The following is a 20,399-nucleotide window of genomic DNA, read 5'->3' on the forward strand; positions in this document are numbered from 1 at the left end:
CTGATTCTATGGAAAACATTTGTTTCACTAAACAAGTGTTTCATATTACGAGCAAGATCATGGAACAAGTTATGCTTAGTTTCCATTATTAATTTCCATTGTACTAAGCTTCGGATACTCGAATGTTAAGAAAGTTTAAACTTTGTTTAAATCAATTTGTTTTGATTGTATTTCGAAAGCTGTATCATTTTTTTAACGAATGTGAAATATTTATAGAATTAGCATCACAATGAATAGTCTAACAATTAAATTATTTTAGCAATAACAAAAATTACCGGTACATTTTATTTATTTATTTATTTGAAGTAAGTACATTACAGACATGATTCCATTTACAGGATGCATGAAACAAAAACACACAAGGAGCACAAGCTGAAAAACAAATTGAAAAACGCATAAGAAAGGAACATCAGAGAATACAGAATTACAAAATTCTAAAACAATTATAAATAAAATTCGAAAAGCTGGCAAGGCTCAAAAAGTAAATCACACACAAGCACGATATCGACACAGAAGTATGAGCACATATAAATTTTCCGAATTACACGATTATTCATTAATTCAAAGCAAATAAATATATGTTAAAATATTATTAAAAAATAAGACTCTGCTGTATATACTTAATTGTGGGAGAGATATTTTATTTTTTGCGAACAGAATATAAATTTGTTTTCATTTTGATGACGAAAATTATTTTTTTTATGAGTTTGTCAGTGTTTATTTCATTTTTTATGCCCTTCTCCCAATTATTCTTTCGTTTCTTTTTCATAAATGATGTATAGAAAGAGAAATATTAAAATCGCCCCAAAAATAATTCTACCGCGATCTTTATTTATTTTGCGATGCTCATGTTTTACGTTTTAGATCTTCCAGCCCATAAAAAACAGCGCTTAAAATATAATTTATTAGCAATATTTTGAAAAACAGGTATAACAAATAAATACCTTAAAAATATACTGAAAATATTTCTAATTCTCACTACAACGCCTGTCGAAATGGCACGATTTACTAACCTTCAACAACTACTCAATTCGTCCTCTATTTTTCTCAATTGTTGCTCCATCACAGATGAAGTATTTGTTGATCTGAGGTGGTCTTAATGAGAAAGTCCCCTTCTTTCTGGACATCAACAAAGAAAGAGGTTTTTTCTCGCTCGACCGGAGTCCAAGCAAGAGAAATGAGCGGTCATTCCGAGCTGTCCAATCAGTGGCTGATTGCCTTCTGCAGATGGTATCGTCAGACGACGAAACCGATCGGGCGGCGCCAGTTCGATTCCCTGGACACCCCTCAAATCGTTCCTCATCCCCCTTCACCGAAATGCCTCTGAAACAAAAGGCTCTGATCGACTTCAATTCTTTCTGGTAAAGTGTCTGAAACAAGATAAAAAGAACTCTTCCTTCCCCAAGTGTCCCCAGTTTTATCGAGTTCGCTTTTCAGAGGAAAAATGGCATATGAAGTAAAAGCAGATTCATTAATTGACTACTCTTAATATTTTATGATTAATAAAATATTTGTAATCTAGTGTTAATGCGAATTTAATTTCTTTCAACACGAACGATTTCTAAGCGAGAAAAAAATATGGATATCATGAATTAGTGGTGATACTTTTTTTAAAGATGTAGTGACATTTTATCTAGCTTTGATCATCCAATACCGTCTTTGTAATAAATAATTAGATTTAGTGATCTTAAAAAATTTTCAAATGTTTAAAAACTTTTGAAAAAAGTTGAATATATTAGCAAAGTTATGTAGTACAATGTATTTTAACTATATAATAGCAAAGAGTAAACATACCAGTCCATGAAAATCGACGTTTGCAACAGAAAATAATTTAACCCTTCAATGCATATTGTTGCCAATTGTCTACATCCAGTTCCACTTAATTTTATTCAAAACCCCGTTGATAAACATAAACAATAAATCATGTATGAAAGAAAAAGTTGCATTTACTTTTGGTGGGTAAGTTATACCGTTTTCTTTACATTTGAATGTGGTGGGTGATGAAGCTCAATGTATTACTTGAAGAGATAGTTTCTATTGTCGAGTTCCCTGTAAAGGCTAACTAATCTAATTAAATTTATCTAATCTTAAATATCTTAAATTATTTATCTAATCTTATTGTTAAAAAATTACTTCTCATCTTTTTTCAGGTAATTTATCAATGTTTGATGTTGAATTTGAAAATTATGCTAGATACAATTGATTGATTGATTGAATGAGGGGGTTAAGGGATTTTTAGCAACAAAGGTTGTTATCCCAGCGTTCATGTAGCTAGATAGAAGCTAGATTTTTGTGAAGTAATGTATGTTGCCAAATATCTACAAACAACTTTTTTTCAAGTTAGATATGACATATTATTACCTGGATTATTTTTATTTACATTTTACTTAACTTATGACTATTTTGCTACTATAAACGATTTTTTTTTAAATTCAAAACAAATAATCATGCATTTAAGGGTTAACTTCCAGCTCATGTAAATCGATATATAGCATGAATACCCCCGTCCCAGCGAAAAGTTGACCGGATTAAACCAATGTGAGATACAGAAAATAGTCTAACTTCCAGACTATGGATCGGGGGAGGTGACACTGAGGAGTTCAAGGTACTTGATAATAGATTTGATAATTTTTTTAACATAATGATATTAAATTTAAAATTTAAGGTAAAAATATGTAAATTCCAGCCGCATAACTTTAACCTTTTTTTCTAAAATTTGGTTTAATCAGTATTGAGCTATCTTTGTCCTCATAGTGCATTCAAGATTTAATTGATGATATGTCTATGATAGTCTTCGCGTCAGTAATACGGAGGCTAAAGATGGAGTCCTAAAAGTCATCACCAACCACGAGACAAGTGCCTCAGTCATCGGAAGTTATATAGTGCAATGCATTTTAACTATATAATAGCAAAAAGTAAACACATCAGTCCTTGTACTGTTTTCAGTAAGTGTCTTGAGACGACCACTTTTCGACGAATCTATCTCACTAAGGGATGAGACGGAAGGATGAGCGCATTTCCGGTATTCTTCATCTTTCTTCGACTTTGATTTTCGCCTTATAAGATACTTTTTCGTTCAATTTTTTTTTTTTTTTTTTTTGGCGTGTATGAGAGTATCTTATTGTTTCTGATCACATTATTTTATTTTAATTCAGTCTGCGAGTAATCAGAGTTTTCTTTATTGTTAAACTAGCCGCCTTTGGCGACCAGCCGGTTCGCCAATCTTAATGTTCGTTAAAATTTTAATAATTAAATATTTTATGCAATTTCTACTTTAATAGCTTCTTCATCAAAATATTTTAAAACTTCAAATTTTGATTATCATATAATTCATTCATAATATTATAAAGGCCTTCAGTCATAACGTAATATGTATCTCTCTCATTTTCTGTTAGCACCCGTAGAATTTATGCTTTAAATTAAAGTGGAAAGAATTTATCTTCAATTAATATAATAATATTTTTTACTGAAACAAAGCATTTTTTTATAATCTGATTACTGAAAATAGAGTCACTCAGCGTTTAAACTTTATGGGCACTAAAGAATATTTTTTTAAATTTATGTAATATCTCAAGAGTTGGTCAACAAAATTTTCTTAGATTCATTATGAGCAGATCGATTCATTAACAATGTTTAAATTTAAATGCATCAAACACTAAGAAAATAAAACGAATCGTTTAAAATAAACGGTTGAAAACAGGTTTTAAAAAAACTACTTAAAAAACGTTGTACTTAAAACTATAAGCATATACATGTTGTCATGGCAACAATCAGAACAGAATGCGCATGCGTGAATTTTCATCGCCGGTTACGTAACGCAAATACGTGATTTTTTCTACGCCAGTTGGGGTAACGCTATGCGGATTAGAAATTTTTAATTTCCTTTATTCTGTTTTATTTTAATTCAAAAGTACTTCAGAATGAATCTGAAAGATTGATTCATTAACAATGTTTAATTTTAAATGCATCAAACATTAAGAAAATAAACAGAACCGATTGAAATAATCCGCCGAAAAATTTTAACCCTAGCCTCATTACTGTTGGGAGAAAAAACAACGGAAGCCTTTCTCGTTTGGCGCTGGGGATAATGGAAGATTTTTTTGGCGGAAAAGTTGGCGGTGGGGAAAATGGAAGATTCTTTTGGCGGGAAAGTTAGTTTTTAATTAATAATTAAAATTCTAATTAAAATTTCAAAAAAAGGGACCCCAGGTGCACATTCCCGACCTGTAAGGTATACATGTACCAAATTTGATAGCTGTATGTCAAATGACCTGGCCTGTAGAGCGCCAACACACACACACACACACACACATTGAGCTTTATTATAAGTATAGATGTAAACATCGCTTCCTTTTATCTTCCCCCTCACCCCTGTTTTGACGAATTAAACCCATCCTAACTCATGCGCAAAAGCGCGGAGGGTTTTAATCGATATATAATACATAATAAATCGATGTATGCAGTAGAAAATAATATTTCCATCCTATGTAAATCGATATATAGATTAATAGTCCCTTCCTAATGAAAACACATCCGGATAAATCAATGTGTAAAGCAGAAAAAAATCTCACTTCCAGCTCATGTAAATCAGAGAATGTGACACTGAGAAATTCAATGGACTTGACTATAGATTTGACAATGCTTTCAGTATTGTCAAAACACATCCGGATAAATCAATGTGTAAAGCAGAAAAAAATCTCACTTCCAGCTCATGTAAATCAGAGAATGTGACACTGAGAAATTCAATGGACTTGACTATAGATTTGACAATGCTTTCAGTATTGTCAAAACACATTCAAAACACATCCGGATAAATCAATGTGTAAAGCAGAAAAAAATCTCACTTCCAGCTCATGTAAATCAGAGAATGTGACACTGAGAAATTCAATGGACTTGACTATAGATTTGACAATGCTTTCAGTATTGTCAAAACACATCCGGATAAATCAATGTGTAAAGCAGAAAAAAATCTCACTTCCAGCTCATGTAAATCAGAGAATGTGACACTGAGAAATTCAATGGACTTGACTATAGATTTGACAATGCTTTCAGTATTGTCAAAACACATTCAAAACACATCCGGATAAATCAATGTGTAAAGCAGAAAAAAATCTCACTTCCAGCTCATGTAAATCAGAGAATGTGACACTGAGAAATTCAATGGACTTGGCTATAGATTTGACAATGCTTTCAGTATTGTCAAAACACATCCGGATAAATCAATGTGTAAAGCAGAAAAAAATCTCACTTCCAGCTCATGTAAATCAGAGAATGTGACACTGAGAAATTCAATGGACTTGACTATAGATTTGACAATGCTTTCAGTATTGTCAAAACACATCCGGATAAATCAATGTGTAAAGCAGAAAAAAATCTCACTTCCAGCTCATGTAAATCAGAGAATGTGACACTGAGAAATTCAATGGACTTGACTATAGATTTGACAATGCTTTCAGTATTGTCAAAACACATTCAAAACACATCCGGATAAATCAATGTGTAAAGCAGAAAAAAATCTCACTTCCAGCTCATGTAAATCAGAGAATGTGACACTGAGAAATTCAATGGACTTGACTATAGATTTGACAATGCTTTCAGTATTGTCAAAACACATCCGGATAAATCAATGTGTAAAGCAGAAAAAAATCTCACTTCCAGCTCATGTAAATCAGAGAATGTGACACTGAGAAATTCAATGGACTTGACTATAGATTTGACAATGCTTTCAGTATTGTCAAAACACATTCAAAACACATCCGGATAAATCAATGTGTAAAGCAGAAAAAAATCTCACTTCCAGCTCATGTAAATCAGAGAATGTGACACTGAGAAATTCAATGGACTTGACTATAGATTTGACAATGCTTTCAGTATTGTCAAAACACATTCAAAACACATCCGGATAAATCAATGTGTAAAGCAGAAAAAAATCTCACTTCCAGCTCATGTAAATCATAAAATGTGACACTGAGAAATTCAATGGACTTGACTATAGATTTGACAATGCTTTCAGTATTTTGATGTTAAATTTAAACTTTAAGTTAAAATATGCAAATTCTAGTCTCATAACCTGAACCATTTTTTGAAATTTGGCTTGATTAGTGTAGAGTTATCCTTGTTCACTCAGGGCATCCAAGATTTTATTGAATGATAGATTTCGTGTAATTTAAACAGAAACTAAAAATTGGAGTCTTAAAAACCATCACCAACGACGACACAAGTACCGCAGGACATATGTTTCATTATCAGAATGGCAATAAATTGACCCGAAATTGATACTTTAAAGGATACCCAATAAAGTCTTTCAACCCCATCTTAATTTCAGACAGGCGACAATTATTGCAGCAAACTTGGTTCTAATTATAGTAAAATGGCTAGCGCTAAACTGTAAGATCATCCACATAGCCACTTGGCGACAAACAACATTGTTAATGTTCGAATTTTGAAAATGCAACTGGATACAGGAAAAACGTCAAGAACGAAATTGTTGAGCATTTTCGATGCCTTGAACATAATAATGCTAAGAACAACACATAAAATGCGAATCTGCTTGGTCGCGATTTCCAACACTCTTACGTTAGAAAGATGGTAAAGAAAAAGTAGAAAAATTAGTTAGCAACAGATACTTTTTATTCTCGGTCTGTGCTATTAACTACACCATGAAGTTGACTTTTACATTTCAAATATAATATTTTGCCATGTATTGTTACGTCTGAGGTTTGGATAATTGCTATCATACAAATGCATGCTTGAATGAATGGAAATGAAATGGAAAAAAAAATGTTTTGTTCTTAGCATCATTGCATTCATGGTATCTTTTCGAAATAAAACAAAGACGTCCTACAATTTTATACGTGACTTGCCCCTCCATATTTTATATCGTTTTCGAGATAGGGACTCTAATTCCGTTGTTGGTCGTCAAATGGAACTGTAATTAATTTCACCGCGTAGTGTCACTTTATCTAAACACTAATTCGTGATATTAGTTATCGTCTTTCAAACGTGAATGGAGGTAAAAAGACTTCGTGGATACCCTGTTTAGTAATCATATCATATTCATTATTATATGTCATATTTTTACTTTCCTGTAAAAGATAAACTTTAGAAAGAAAAAAAATCCTGTCACAACATTTTCTGATTTGAAAACAAACAACGTAATTATTTTAGAATGCGGGTAAAAAGACTTGCTTAGCTTCAGATGACACTCACAAAGTTCATTGGAAGTGGCAAATGGAGGTGTAGTTTTATTTTTATGTTTCAAAATTAAAATTCAGTTGATTTTGTTGTAATTTGGTCTCTTATTACCAAAGAGCTTTATGAGCCTCTTTGAAATTCGATCCACGATTTCTTGTTTAACGCATTAAAAAAACGTGGATATCCCCCATTTTTTGAAAATGTAATCAATTCAGTTTCTAGTATTACGCTTTCTATATTTAACCCTTGCTAGAATATGAATGATTTCTGTGCTCTTTTTAATGATGATCCTAACATAGAACCAGTCAAAAAAATCTTTACTAAACTACTTTACCCGTTATCTTAAAATAGATGATTAATCTTCACAAATAATAAAGCAGAAAGTACATGCGTGTGTGTCTGTCTGTATGAACTATAAAATAAACATATTTCAACTAGGATTACCAAGTTAACTTAAATATACTTTAGAAGATGGGTATTTAACGCTTTTACGAGATAATTTTAGTAACTTTGTAGCACCTCTTTCTCCCCTTGAGCAGAGAGCGCCACCTTGTGGCGTTTTACAGAAGACAAGCAGTTGGATGGCAGACCTGCACCATGAGGTCGACTTTTCCCCAAATGCATGCGCTAACGCTGCATGCTTTCGGCTGGAAACGGTGGAATTCCTCCACCATACTGTTTTCTTTAACCTAATTTTCTATGTGTGTATATAATAATAAGTGTTTGTAAATTTTGTAGTGTAGCTGTGTTTGTGTAGATTAAAAAAAGTATGTTTAAAACCAGGCAGTTACTTAAAAAATCACAACATACCCATTATAACTTTTATTATAAAAAATTATTTTTGAAACGTTTTAAATTCGAAATATTGTTACTTTAATGACACTATTTAGCTATAGGGCAATTTTTAAAATTGAATTTTGACTTTTTTTTTTAATTATCTTTAATGAATATATTCTATTGTTGGTATGAGATTCAAACTGTTTTCAGTGGTTTATCAAATTTTTAATTTTGTGGTTTCTTCCGTAGTTGAAATTATAAAAGAAAAAAAAATCCTGTTTTTTTTTTATCTGCCCTGATTATGTGACGTACAAAAACGTGAAATTATAATATTGCAAAATACAACATATAATTAGATGATAAATTGCCTGGACATGATGGCGTTTTCAATCGTACTATGATATCATTGAAATTGACGTCTTTAAGTATATTCATTTTCACAATTAGTAGATCAAATACAAAACAATAACAATATCAGCACTCTAATCGTAATCGAAATTTGATGCTTAAAAGCATTTGTCCAGAAATCATAAACATCAAGTTACACATAAGAGTCTAACTGAAATTAAATATAACTAGTATTTCCGCAGACCAACTGTAATAAAAATGATGGCAAGTCTAGAATGAAGACTAATGCTAATTATATTAGATCCCCATAAAATGTCAACACCAAACCAACAGCACTAAGTAAGCGAGATTTTAAAGTATTTCGAGTAATTTTCAATGACAAGAAATTGAAAATTACTCTCGAAATGAAATCACAATAATCAATTGGCATAGATTAATTTCAATGACGAAAAATTGAAAATATTATTCGCAAAATGAAATTTCAATAATCAAGTGGCATAGATTAATTCAATTGATTAAATTATGATTCATACGATTCTGAAAACCACATTCTATTAGCATTTAACTAACAACATAATCGAAGAAACTCCCCTGCCCATGAAATCTTTTTATCAATGAAATCTCAAGGTCTTGCGTTGATTCATAAAAAAAATTCTCATAAAAAGAAACCAAAGTCAGGTAGGGCTGGGGGAGGAAGTGTCTAAAAGCTAGCTGGTTCTTCCTCCCCATTGGCTGCCCGCAGGAACACGAAGTTCGTTTTATGATCCATGAATCAGTTTTGTAAATGGAAGGTATGTATTTGACTTTTTTTTCGTAAAGCTGTGTAATTTAGAGCGCCTAATAGACCTAACCTGCCCGCCTATCTAATTAGGCTTCACGATACAGATCACACGGCGCCTGTGTTTTCTGTCTCTTTCCTGCCTCGCTCTCGCGTTTGGGAGTTTTATTTTAATTTATTTATTTGTTTTTTTCTCCTTGCTGGGAATGTTATGCTAGATTATAGAATGCGTGTGTGGAGAAGATGACAAGACCTCCTGTGTGATGAAAAAGTTTTGGTCTATTTGTTCGAGTTTTCTTCTTTTTCTTCTTCATTCAGTTGAATAAATTAGAATAACCGCTTTCTGTAAGACCAACTGATGTTGGTGTATTTCCCTTATAATATTTTTTCGTGCTTAAGATGAAAGAACTTTTGCTTTTAATTAAATAAATTTAATTCAAGACTATTTTTAACCGTACATTTTTATTTTGACCACTAAATGGTAATTTTTTTTTAATTTTATTTATTTTCCATATTTTTTCTGGAATTCGCCACCAAGGGGCACCACAGGCATGGAACCAAATTTTATTGTTCCAAATTACTGTATATTGTTCTAATTGTTTTATTATATATTTATGCATTTAATTCTATCACATAAAAAAGCAATGGGTTTGAAAAATGGTCGCGCCTTAAAAAATTTTCACCTCTAATTGATTCTGTTGTTAAAACATAATGGTAGGTACAACAAAATTACAAAATCTTTTCGAAATTTTGCCTTATACTGACACACAATCAACATGGGCAAATAAGTCGAATCTTCATATCTTTAACATAAAAACTTGAAAAAAAAAGCTAAAATGAAATATTGATAGTAATAATGAAGATGACTAGAATTTCACTTCAAAAATGACATTTATTATTGTAAAGTACATTTAATATACTTTTAAAAAATTAATTGGAAATGGGAAAAATCTAGTCGGCTAGAAATTTGTATCATTTAGAGATAACTTCTCAATTTTAAGATGATATAAGCTTTACACTTGTCTGAAATATTTTAAAAAGTTATTTTAGAAAACCGCCAAGATCTCGCTTAATTTTTAATTAAATAAAATTCAAACTAAAATTTTAACAAAAACTCTTTCCAACTTTTTGAAGCTATGTGCCAAGCTTTGTAGTTCTAATTGTAGAGCATCACATGCATGCACAAACATGTACACATTTTTCTTTATTATTAGTAGAGATAAAGGCTTAATGCTGAATATAGGAAAAGAAAGAGTTTTTAAAGAATCTCTATCCTATACCAATTGTAAAGTCAGCTATTTTCTACATCAGGTATTTTCACATTCCATCTACATGCATCATTATTTTATATCATCATCGTTTCTACACACATCATTCTTACATAGCATCATCGTTTCCACATACATCATTCTTGCATATCATCATCGTTTCTACATGCATCATTCATGCATATCATCATCGTTTCTACATGCATTGTTCTTGTATATCATCATCGTTTCTACATACATCATTCTTGTATATCATCATAGTTTCTACATGCATCTTTCTTGTATATCATCATCGTTTCTACATGCATCATTCTTCTAACTTCTCAGTACGTATGAAGTATTCGTCACTCACATTTTAATATTCTATCTAAACATTGTTTCCAACAATTTTAGAATCTTTATCAACGGTGATTAGTAAAATATCACATTTTCACGTTCTCCCATTTCTAAAATTTTACATGATTTTAGCGTAAGTCTAAAACTTTCAAGATGAATTTTCAATAACTAATTATTTAAACCATAAAATCTTTATTATTTTCATAAATCTCTCAAACTCTTTCTATTCCAATGTACACATACTTATTACTTTCTTATATATGTGTTATAAAGAAAAAATAGTAATCGTCAAAAAATTCGAACTCGAGATTTTGACCATTGTTTTAGACCTTGAGTTCGTAAAACATATTTTTGGAAAATGTCCGTCTGTCTGTCTATGACAGAGATGATTCAGAAACGCTTTGGACTAAACGATTAAAATTTGGCATACTGTCTTTACAGGAAATTTGCTGATTTCTATCAAATCTTGAATAAAGTCTCTTCAGAAGAAGTCCGGCTATTCGGATATAAGCTAACACGATAATTATAAAACGAAGAGAGCTAGATAGATAAGATTCAGTACATAGATTTAGCATCTATAATATAAACACCTGTTGAATTTTGAGCAAAATTTCAATTATTGTTTCATTCACTCTCGGTCTGTATTGTCAGATATATGGAAATGCGATAATTCAAAAATTCAACGACACAAATATATAAAATTTGGTATGGGTTTTGCGACTATAATTGAAGTTTTGTGTCAAATTTTTGTTTCAATCAGTTGGGAAAAACTCGTCTAAGCACAGATTCGGTTTTCGGATACTATTAATCGCATGCCACGGATTAATCGCCAAAAAACTCGCCAAGAATGACATGATAGATTCTGTAAAAACGCTAAATTCCAGCCAAAAGTTAACATTTCATAAATAATGTAAGCCAATGCCACGTAAAGCGTTCTCTGACAAGATAAATTTATTACAGAGTATGCGAGAAAGTTTTGTGAAGACTACTCCCGCAACTCAGGAGTCTACGATTTCTACGAGGAGTCTACGAAGTTCTGTCTATTATTGTTTTATTATTATTATTATTTGGCAAAAGCATAGCTGATTACATCTGCTTCCAAACAACAAAATCACCAACATCTGCACAAATAAACAAAAATTAAATCAAATTATTCATTTTCTTTTATTATTTTTTTATAACTTTTTCTGAAATTATAACCTAAGTTTGAAAAATATTTGTAAACATACCATAGATTTTTCAATAATTTTCTGCCAAAACCCTCGTTAATTTGTCATTTTCAAAAATCTTTCAATTTTTGTCTGCTTTTAAGAATACAAACATTTTACTTATCATTTTTATTTTAGAAAATAAAATTATAAGTCTATGTGATGCAACATAACTATATCAGTGGTTCGTCCATCAATAAATCAGAAGTTAAACCGAGTAAAATACTTAAAACAAGTTTTGCCGAAAATTATCTTTCAATTTCTGCCTGCTTTTAAGTATACAAGAAATTTTATTTATTATTTTCATTTTAGCAAATAAAATTTTAAGTCTATTTGATGCAACATAACTATATCAGTGGTTTTTCCACCAATAAATCAAGATTTAAACCGAGTTAAATATTTAAAGCAAGTTTTGCCTAAAATTATCTTTCACTTTCTGTCTGCTTTTAAGTATACAAGAAATTTTATTTATTTTCATTTTAGCAAATAACATTTTAAATATACTTGATACAACATAGCTATCTCAGTGGTTTTTGCATCAATAAAGTAAGAGTTAAACCAATCAAATATTTAATACAGCTTTTAGCGAAAATTATTTTTCACTTTTTGTCTGCTTTTTAGTGTACAAGCATTTTATTTATTATTTTCATTTTAGCAAATAAAATTTTAAGTATACTACATAGCTATATCTGTGTATATATATTTAAGTATATTTAATTCATAGCATATTTAAGTATAGCAATATAGGCTATCTCAGTGGTTCTTGCATCAATAAACCAAGAGTTAAACCAATCAAATATTTAATACAGCTTTTAGCGAAAATTATTTTTCACTTTTTGTCTGCTTTTTAGTGTACAAGCATTTTATTTATTATTTTCATTTTAGCAAATAAAATTTTAAGTATACTACATAGCTATATCTGTGTATATATATTTAAGTATATTTAATTCATAGCATATTTAAGTATAGCAATATAGGCTATATCAATGGTTCTTGCATCAATAAATCAAGAACTAGACCAAATCAAACATTTTATACAGCTTTTACCGAAACTCTAAAATTCCAGTTTAGTACCCGGTCCCCGTACGAACGCCTAATTCGAGAAACTATCGCCTGTCGTCTGAAGACGGGTAGAAAACAATGACACCCAGGAAATCCGTTCCCATCAAGGATTTGCTGAAACAACGCCATGCCAAACCGAAAGCCTTAATGGGCATGGGAAGGGGTGGAGATTCAAAACTTTCCAATACTGGCATTCATCCCCCCCCCCTTTTCTCCAGTCAGTGTCCGGACAGGAAGGGAAAGCGGGTGAGAAAGGGGGACCTTTCAAAGTGGGCGGAGTTCTGTGTCAAATGGCGAGTTGGAAGCCAGATGAGTGAATCGAAGGGCGATTTTCACATTAGACAGCGACAGTCCGGATATGTGTCGGCCAATTTGAAGAATCATTTTGTCGCTCTCATTTGAATGTTACTTTGCTATCTGCACCCCCCCTCTCCCTTTATAAAATTAGCATTGTGTGGAAGATGGCGTCAATTGTTTCAATCAACTGTTAAGGGATCTTGATTGTTATTCGGTCATTTGTCCCATGTGTACATTAATATGCATCAGTTCTAAATTGTCGTCGCTATAATAAGATACTGTTTAATTAACACATTCTGGGATGGAGTGAATCTTGTTATTGCGACCCAAGAAATAATCCTACAGTTTTATATTCATTTATCGTTAAACGAAGTTTTTCGAGATGCATATTACATAAATAATCCATTAAAATATGTGATTTAAAAACTCTTTTCTGGTCAGCATGTTTAAATAACGTGATTGCGTGATTAGAAGCTTAAATACTAGTTAAATTTTTTTAAAGACCTTATTACTGTATTTTTTCATAATTAGTGGGAATGGTCTCCTAAAAACTTTCTCGCATACATTCGATTAACTTGTCATGCCAGATAATACCTTGCATCGCATTGGTGTAAAATAGCTACGAAATATTAACTTTTGTCATGGATTTAGCATTTTTACAGAATCTATCGTGACATCGTTGGGGAGGTGCATTTATTATTGTTATTTCTTGGCATGGCATTAATAGTATCCAAAAATCGAATTTGTGCTTTAGACACGTTGTTTTCATTCGATCGAAGCAAAGATTTGATACAAAACTGCACTTGTAATCACAAAATTACATATCAAATTTGATATATTTAAGTCATTGCGTTTTTGAACTATCGCATTTACATATTTTTGAAAATACTGATCAAAAAATCAACCAGTGGTTGATATTTGCTTAAAGTTTAATAGGTGTCTGCACTATACATTAAGAATCTATGCACCAAATTTAATCTATCTAGCTATCTTTGTTTTGTAGTTATCGTGCTAACTTATACTTGAAAAGAGGGGTAGACGAACTTTCTTTGAATAGATTTTATACATATTTACACAATTTGATAGAAATCTGCAAATTTGGTATAAAGACTGTATACCAAATTTCATTCGTCTAGATCTAAAAGTTTTTGATTTGTTCTTGTCAAAGATAGACAGGCGAAAATTTTATAACAATATGTTTTTCGAACTTGGGGGGAGGCAGTCTAAAACGTGGAGAAACGTCAAATCTCGAGTCCTAATTCTTTGAAGATTTCGATACCTTCTTTAGTGGTTGCATTTTCTAATACAGTATTACCCCTACCATTTTTTTTATATACTACTAGATAAAAATATCTAGCAGTTTCCAAGATGAAATTTCATTTTTTTTTAATTAAACAAAAATAAAACATGAAAATTAATAATTTAAAATGAAAGCTAAACATAAAATTTTTAAATGAAAGTTTCAATTTAATTAATTTATAAAGCTCCATTAAAACTGTTTTGCTTCGGTAATCGTACGTAAAATTCCAACTATTCATCGCATGTGTAAAATTCTATTAAATATTACTTCTCGATAGCACTAATGTTAAATAGATTTCTGTTGTCCACAACTTTATTTTTTATTAAAGTGAGAAAATTTGTAGCACTAAAGAATTTAATAACTTATATTTTCTTTAAAAATTATAGATCATCTCTACCAAATTAAAAAAAAAAAATCCAGAAAGTTCAATTATCCCATAAGTTAGACCCCCGGGGGGCACCTCGAAATGAGGTTAAGATGTCCGGCATGGTGGTTGGATCTCGTCAACCTGGAGGGTACACAAATAGGTGGGGGATCTGACTCCTACCAGCGATGACGGACGTACTTCCTTCGGGGAGGGTTGTACCGTGGCCGGTGAGGACTCTTAGGACTCAAGTACAGTTCTCGCTACAGTTACAGTGTTGCTGCTGCGGCTGTTGCTGTCCGGTCATTCAGCCTTATGGTTTAAATCCGTGTGCCTTCGTGGCGGGTCGGAGTGTCAGATATTTGATTTAACCCATAAGTTATTATTAATTGTAAAACTACTATACCAAATTTGAATAAACCTTCTCAAAGGACATCTGAATAAATATATGTTTATATGATAAAATCTGAAAGTAACCGATTTCAACATGGTGTTCCAATCTCTCTTAACCGTTTCAAGTTTTGATTTTCTTTTCCATTCGCAAGAAACAACATAACAATTATAACCTTGAAAGGTCAGAGAAACCTTGGACAGATTGCAAAATTTTGTTAGACATAAACTATAAAATATAGAAACAAAAAGTTTTTAGTTCTAACTGATAACTGGTAAGTCAATAATTATAACATTGTGACTTGTAAAGTCAATAAATCTCAACGCTATCCATCCTTTGATTTCGCATATTACGCAAAAATAGTAATATCATCTAACGCTTGTGAAGTTATAGATTGAAAAGAAACTGTGCTACGCTGCTTTAAGTTCTGCAATATACTGCAGGATATCTGATACACACAATCTTTCCATGATCTCACGTGGAAAAAATAAATAATATAAGGATCTTAATTTTGAAAATTAAAGCATGTGACAACAAAGGGAAATTTCCTTGTTCACTCATCGTCTGGTCATAAAAGCGCCATCTAAAATGTTATAAACATGTTAATATTATATAGCATCCAAGACACGGTATTATTTCTAGTCACTCTTTAAAATAATTTTGAATAAGTAAAGAATTCTAAGACACCTTATATTTCTATTTCAACGACCTGGAAGAAAATATCTTAAATATACGAAATACCATTTGTTTCTAAACTATTTAGTGGTACCTTATAGATTAAGGTTATAAAGCTGACCCTCCTCTACTCTGAAACTATTTTAAAAGCTTGGTTTTTGGCTTTGAATCTTTTATTATTATTATTATTTTCCTGCATTAAGAGTTTATTGAAAAATGAAACCGAAAAGAAAGCAATTTAAACAAGTAAATATGTCAGAGATTAAATCAATAAGAAAGAAGTAAGCACCTTGGGGCTCATAAAGACCATCCCAGAAAGCATCAAAATCCACTCACCACGTAATAGCTGCAAGTGTAAACGAAAATTTCCTTTCACTGAGTTAACAGTGACTGAGCTGTTTTGGTTGCAGATCAGATTTTGGACATTGCCAAACGGGTGATATTCTTTGTTTTGTTGCTCTCCCAGTTAATGCTTGCTTTTGACTCCTGTTTTGTTTTTCTTCGTTATTTTTCTTTAGCTATGATTCGGTTATTGTTTTATTTTCATGTTACTCCGTGCGACAGTAAATCCCATGCATTTCAATTTAGGAAATCACTCATAATAAAAAGACAAATCCTAGATTTTTTTTAAAAAAATACATTAAAAATTTGGGTATTTAAAGTTAAAACTTATTTTAAACTTGAATTTTAATTGTATTCTTCTGAAAAGATAATAAAATCTAATACTTCATACAGTCCATCTGTCTTATTTGTTAAATTTAGCAAAATATTTTTGACCTACAAACGTTAAAAAAATTATTTTTTTTAAAAAAAACCTTTAGTCTTTTGCGACTAAAATAGACTGAGCTATAAAGTTTTGAATATCAATATTTTAGATGACTGAAGAATATTTTAATATCCACCTAGAGGAAGATAGCCAAGTAACGTATGATTTTTCTTCAAGATTGTCCTTGATTCTCCTAATATAATGAAATGCAAAGTTTCAGAAATCTGTCAACTTTGGTAGAAGAGGTAAATTGATTTTGTGCCCAAAAATTTTAATAAACTTATGTAATTAATGAGATCGGATGGCAATAAAAGGAAAAGAAAAAAAAAATTTGACCTTATTTTTTTCAGTAGTGCACTTGATGATTTAAATAAAGAAAAATCTAATTATTTACGTTATTTGAAGTATTTTTCGAATTGAAGCGTATATCCGCTACTAACAGTTTAGAAATCAACTTCTAAACTTTTAGATTCAGGGAAAAATTATTATACAATGATTAGACTGGTTGCCCTGTTTATTTGCTTTTTAAAATAACTGGTGCAGTTTATGTTGCTAGAGTTTCTCTTTTTCAAAAGAGTTCTTTTGGCAGGTGTACATATTTTGCATTTTATATGGAATGTATATAGATTTTTGGCAATGGATTTTTGGGACGCACTTTCAGTAGCATTTAAAAATTTTTTTATTTCATCCTTTTTTTTTTTTTTTTTTTTCACACACGAAATCACAAGGATAAATTATTGTAATCTCTAGAAAATTCGTCTATAAATTTTAACAAATCTTTACCTTTTAGACGTCAATGAATACAAAGCATTTATTTTGAAATTTGTCCATTCAAAACCGTTTTGAGCAAGATTATTAAAATTTGATATTTACCAAATTTGTTGATTTATTTAAAACGAAATCCATTCGTAGAAAATTTGCTTGTATATCTTTTTAAGTGCAAATGAATAGGATAAAAAAAAAAAAACTTATGGTGCTATAGGAATTGGTGGTATTTGGTGCAAAATTTTAGCATTAGAAGTATGGATCCACCATAACCAAATCCATCAAAGGGTTGACCGATGACAACGATCAATGATAGAAATCATTTAATATAGTTGGTCTAGTTGGCACACCATTCACGAACTTAACTGTGAAGAAGAATTTTGTATGTCTGCGCATCGGTTTCAAAGCATCTCTAAGAATCTATTACATAACTTTTCCCCACATAAATAATCATCCTCCATAGTTTATTATGCCCCAGCTATTAACTTTACTGAAAGAAAGAATGCAGTGATCATTTAATGTAATAGTCACAAATTTAACACAGTCGGCAATCAATATCTCTCTACAGATTGATCCTGTAACATTGCCTCAAGGATATTGAGCATTGCTTTATTTTCTGATGCATATTAGTAAAACTTTTGCCGAACTATAGTGAGATGCTTGTTAAAAATGGTTAAACTCTACGTATATTCATCAGCTTTTGGTGTTACTCAAAGAGGGAATTCATGTGAATACAGTCATTCCGTCCAAGACGAAACTCACTAAGTTAACAGCGACACAAATCAATATCTGTCTACAGATCGATTCCGTAACACCGCCAAGAATCTATTGCACATCACTAGTGTCACAATTTCACGTTGGCGCTGAGGATGCATCAACTTCTTGTGGACGTCCCCCTATGTCCCACCGCGTCGTTTTGGCCGTCCCACTCCCTGTCCCGGCGTGTTCTGGGCTGTCCCGGATCGCTACCCATCCTGACTAATAACATTTGCATATCCCACACGGCTGCTTTCCGGGAAGATTCATTGTATCTGCTTTCCCCATAAGCGTATGCAAAAGATTTCTTCTTTTTATTTCGATCCACCGCACTTCTTTGCGGTTTTACCCCCATTTTTTGATTTATGGTCCGTCTCTGGTGTCCAAATTAATTCAGCGAACATGTCACCATAGAGAGAGAGGAAGAGGAAAATGTAGGCTAATCTGTTGGGAAGAAAATTTTGAAAAGTTTAGGACGTGATCAAGTCGGGATTGAAGACGTTGATTTGATGGCAGGGCTCCGCCTCTTTAATTGAGTGGCTGGTAAGAAACATATGGGGGAAGATTCTAAAGAATAATTTTAATCAGCGAAGCTGAAAGTTGAAGTAGTCTTCGATTTCTTCGACACAAGAATCTATATTTAGTAAAATCCTCAAATTAATCTGATTATAATAAAAGGAAGGAAGAATATCATGAACTATTTCTTAATGCTTATTCATTTAATTATTACCTGCTCTTGGCTACCAGCTGTTTTGAGTAGAGTTGAGTTTCAATGAAATATTTTTTTGCATAATTTGATATTCATGATTATATCAATAAAAACTATTTAAGCATCCAATTGTGATAGATATCAAAGTCATGTTATTTTAATATCTTTACGATTATTTTGTTTACTGCTACACGAAACTTTCCCAGTGGAATCATGTCCCATGGCATTATTTCCATTAAAATCTTAAGTATCTGAAAGATTTTTTTAGAAATTGTTCAATGTTTTTTGCGGTAATATAGTTTCATTTTCTTATTCCTTATGTGAATTTTGTAGGTAATTGATAGAATCTTTCTTCCTTAACTTTTAATAATAGAAAAAATTTTGTGATTAAATGCATGATAAAGCAATTAAAGTGATTTGAATTCAATTGCAACAATGAAAGTTATTGTTGAAATTATGCAAATATATATATATATATATATATATATATATATATTATTTACAAAAAAATGTCAAAATTCGACAAAAAAAATTACAAAACAACAGCAACCTAAATTGATGTTATTATTAAAAGGGTAATTTTTTCAATTTGAAGAACGTATGAAAATTATTTTCATGCCTTAATCTTTATGCAATCTATAGTGGACAATTCTAAAATTTTGCTTAATTTTCAATTAAAATTCTAATAATAATTCCAAAAAATCGCACTTAAATCCAACCTTCATTGAGATAGAAGGCATTGATTCGATGGCAGAACATTACCTCTTTATTTGAGTGGTTAGAGAGAGAAAAAAAAAACGAAATGAGGGTAGATTTTAAAGATGAATGAATGATTAAAGAGAATGATTTTATCTAGAGAAGATGAAATACGAAATATCTTTGTACAATTTAGTCTTATTTTAATAAAATAAGCAAAAATTCCTGAACTACTTTGTGGTATCTATTTTTTTTTTCACTTATTATTATGCTTTAGCTGCTTTCCTGCAACTCATTTTGCTGAATTCTTGGCTTAGAGATTTAAATGTAGTAGTTCATTCACAAAGCGTACTAGCAATTTCTTTCTGAAAACTGAATTGAAATTAGGAAAATAATAAAAGAAAAAAAATAATACCCTGATTATCTACGCATTCAAAATAATTAGCAAAATCAAATAACCAATTACCTAGTCAGAATTACTAAACCGGTTTCTACATTTCTATTTCAGCTTCCTACGTAGAAAAGCTTCTGATTTCCTACAAATGTTATTAGTCTCCTACAACTCACTATTTTGAAAAGAAACTTCAAAAGCACTTTTTCACTACACATATTCTAAAGAAAAAATCCTGAACAGTGAATAATTGGAATGGTTTTTCCAGGTAATTTTGTCACTTCTTAAGTATAACTAGCCAATCAGAATGCTCTGTTT

At 31.2% G+C, this 20,399-nt stretch overlaps 1 long non-coding RNA gene across 2 annotated transcripts in view; it reads right to left on the reverse strand.

Moving 5' to 3' along the window:
- Positions 1-20,399, reverse strand: part of LOC129972529 (uncharacterized) — a 183,522-nt gene that overhangs the window by 16,813 nt on the left and 146,310 nt on the right. The gene's annotated exons all lie outside the window — the stretch shown is intronic.

The sequence above is a fragment of the Argiope bruennichi genome, chromosome 6, assembly GCF_947563725.1.
Source record: "Argiope bruennichi chromosome 6, qqArgBrue1.1, whole genome shotgun sequence".
In the NCBI taxonomy this organism is placed as follows: Eukaryota; Metazoa; Arthropoda; class Arachnida; order Araneae; family Araneidae; genus Argiope; species Argiope bruennichi.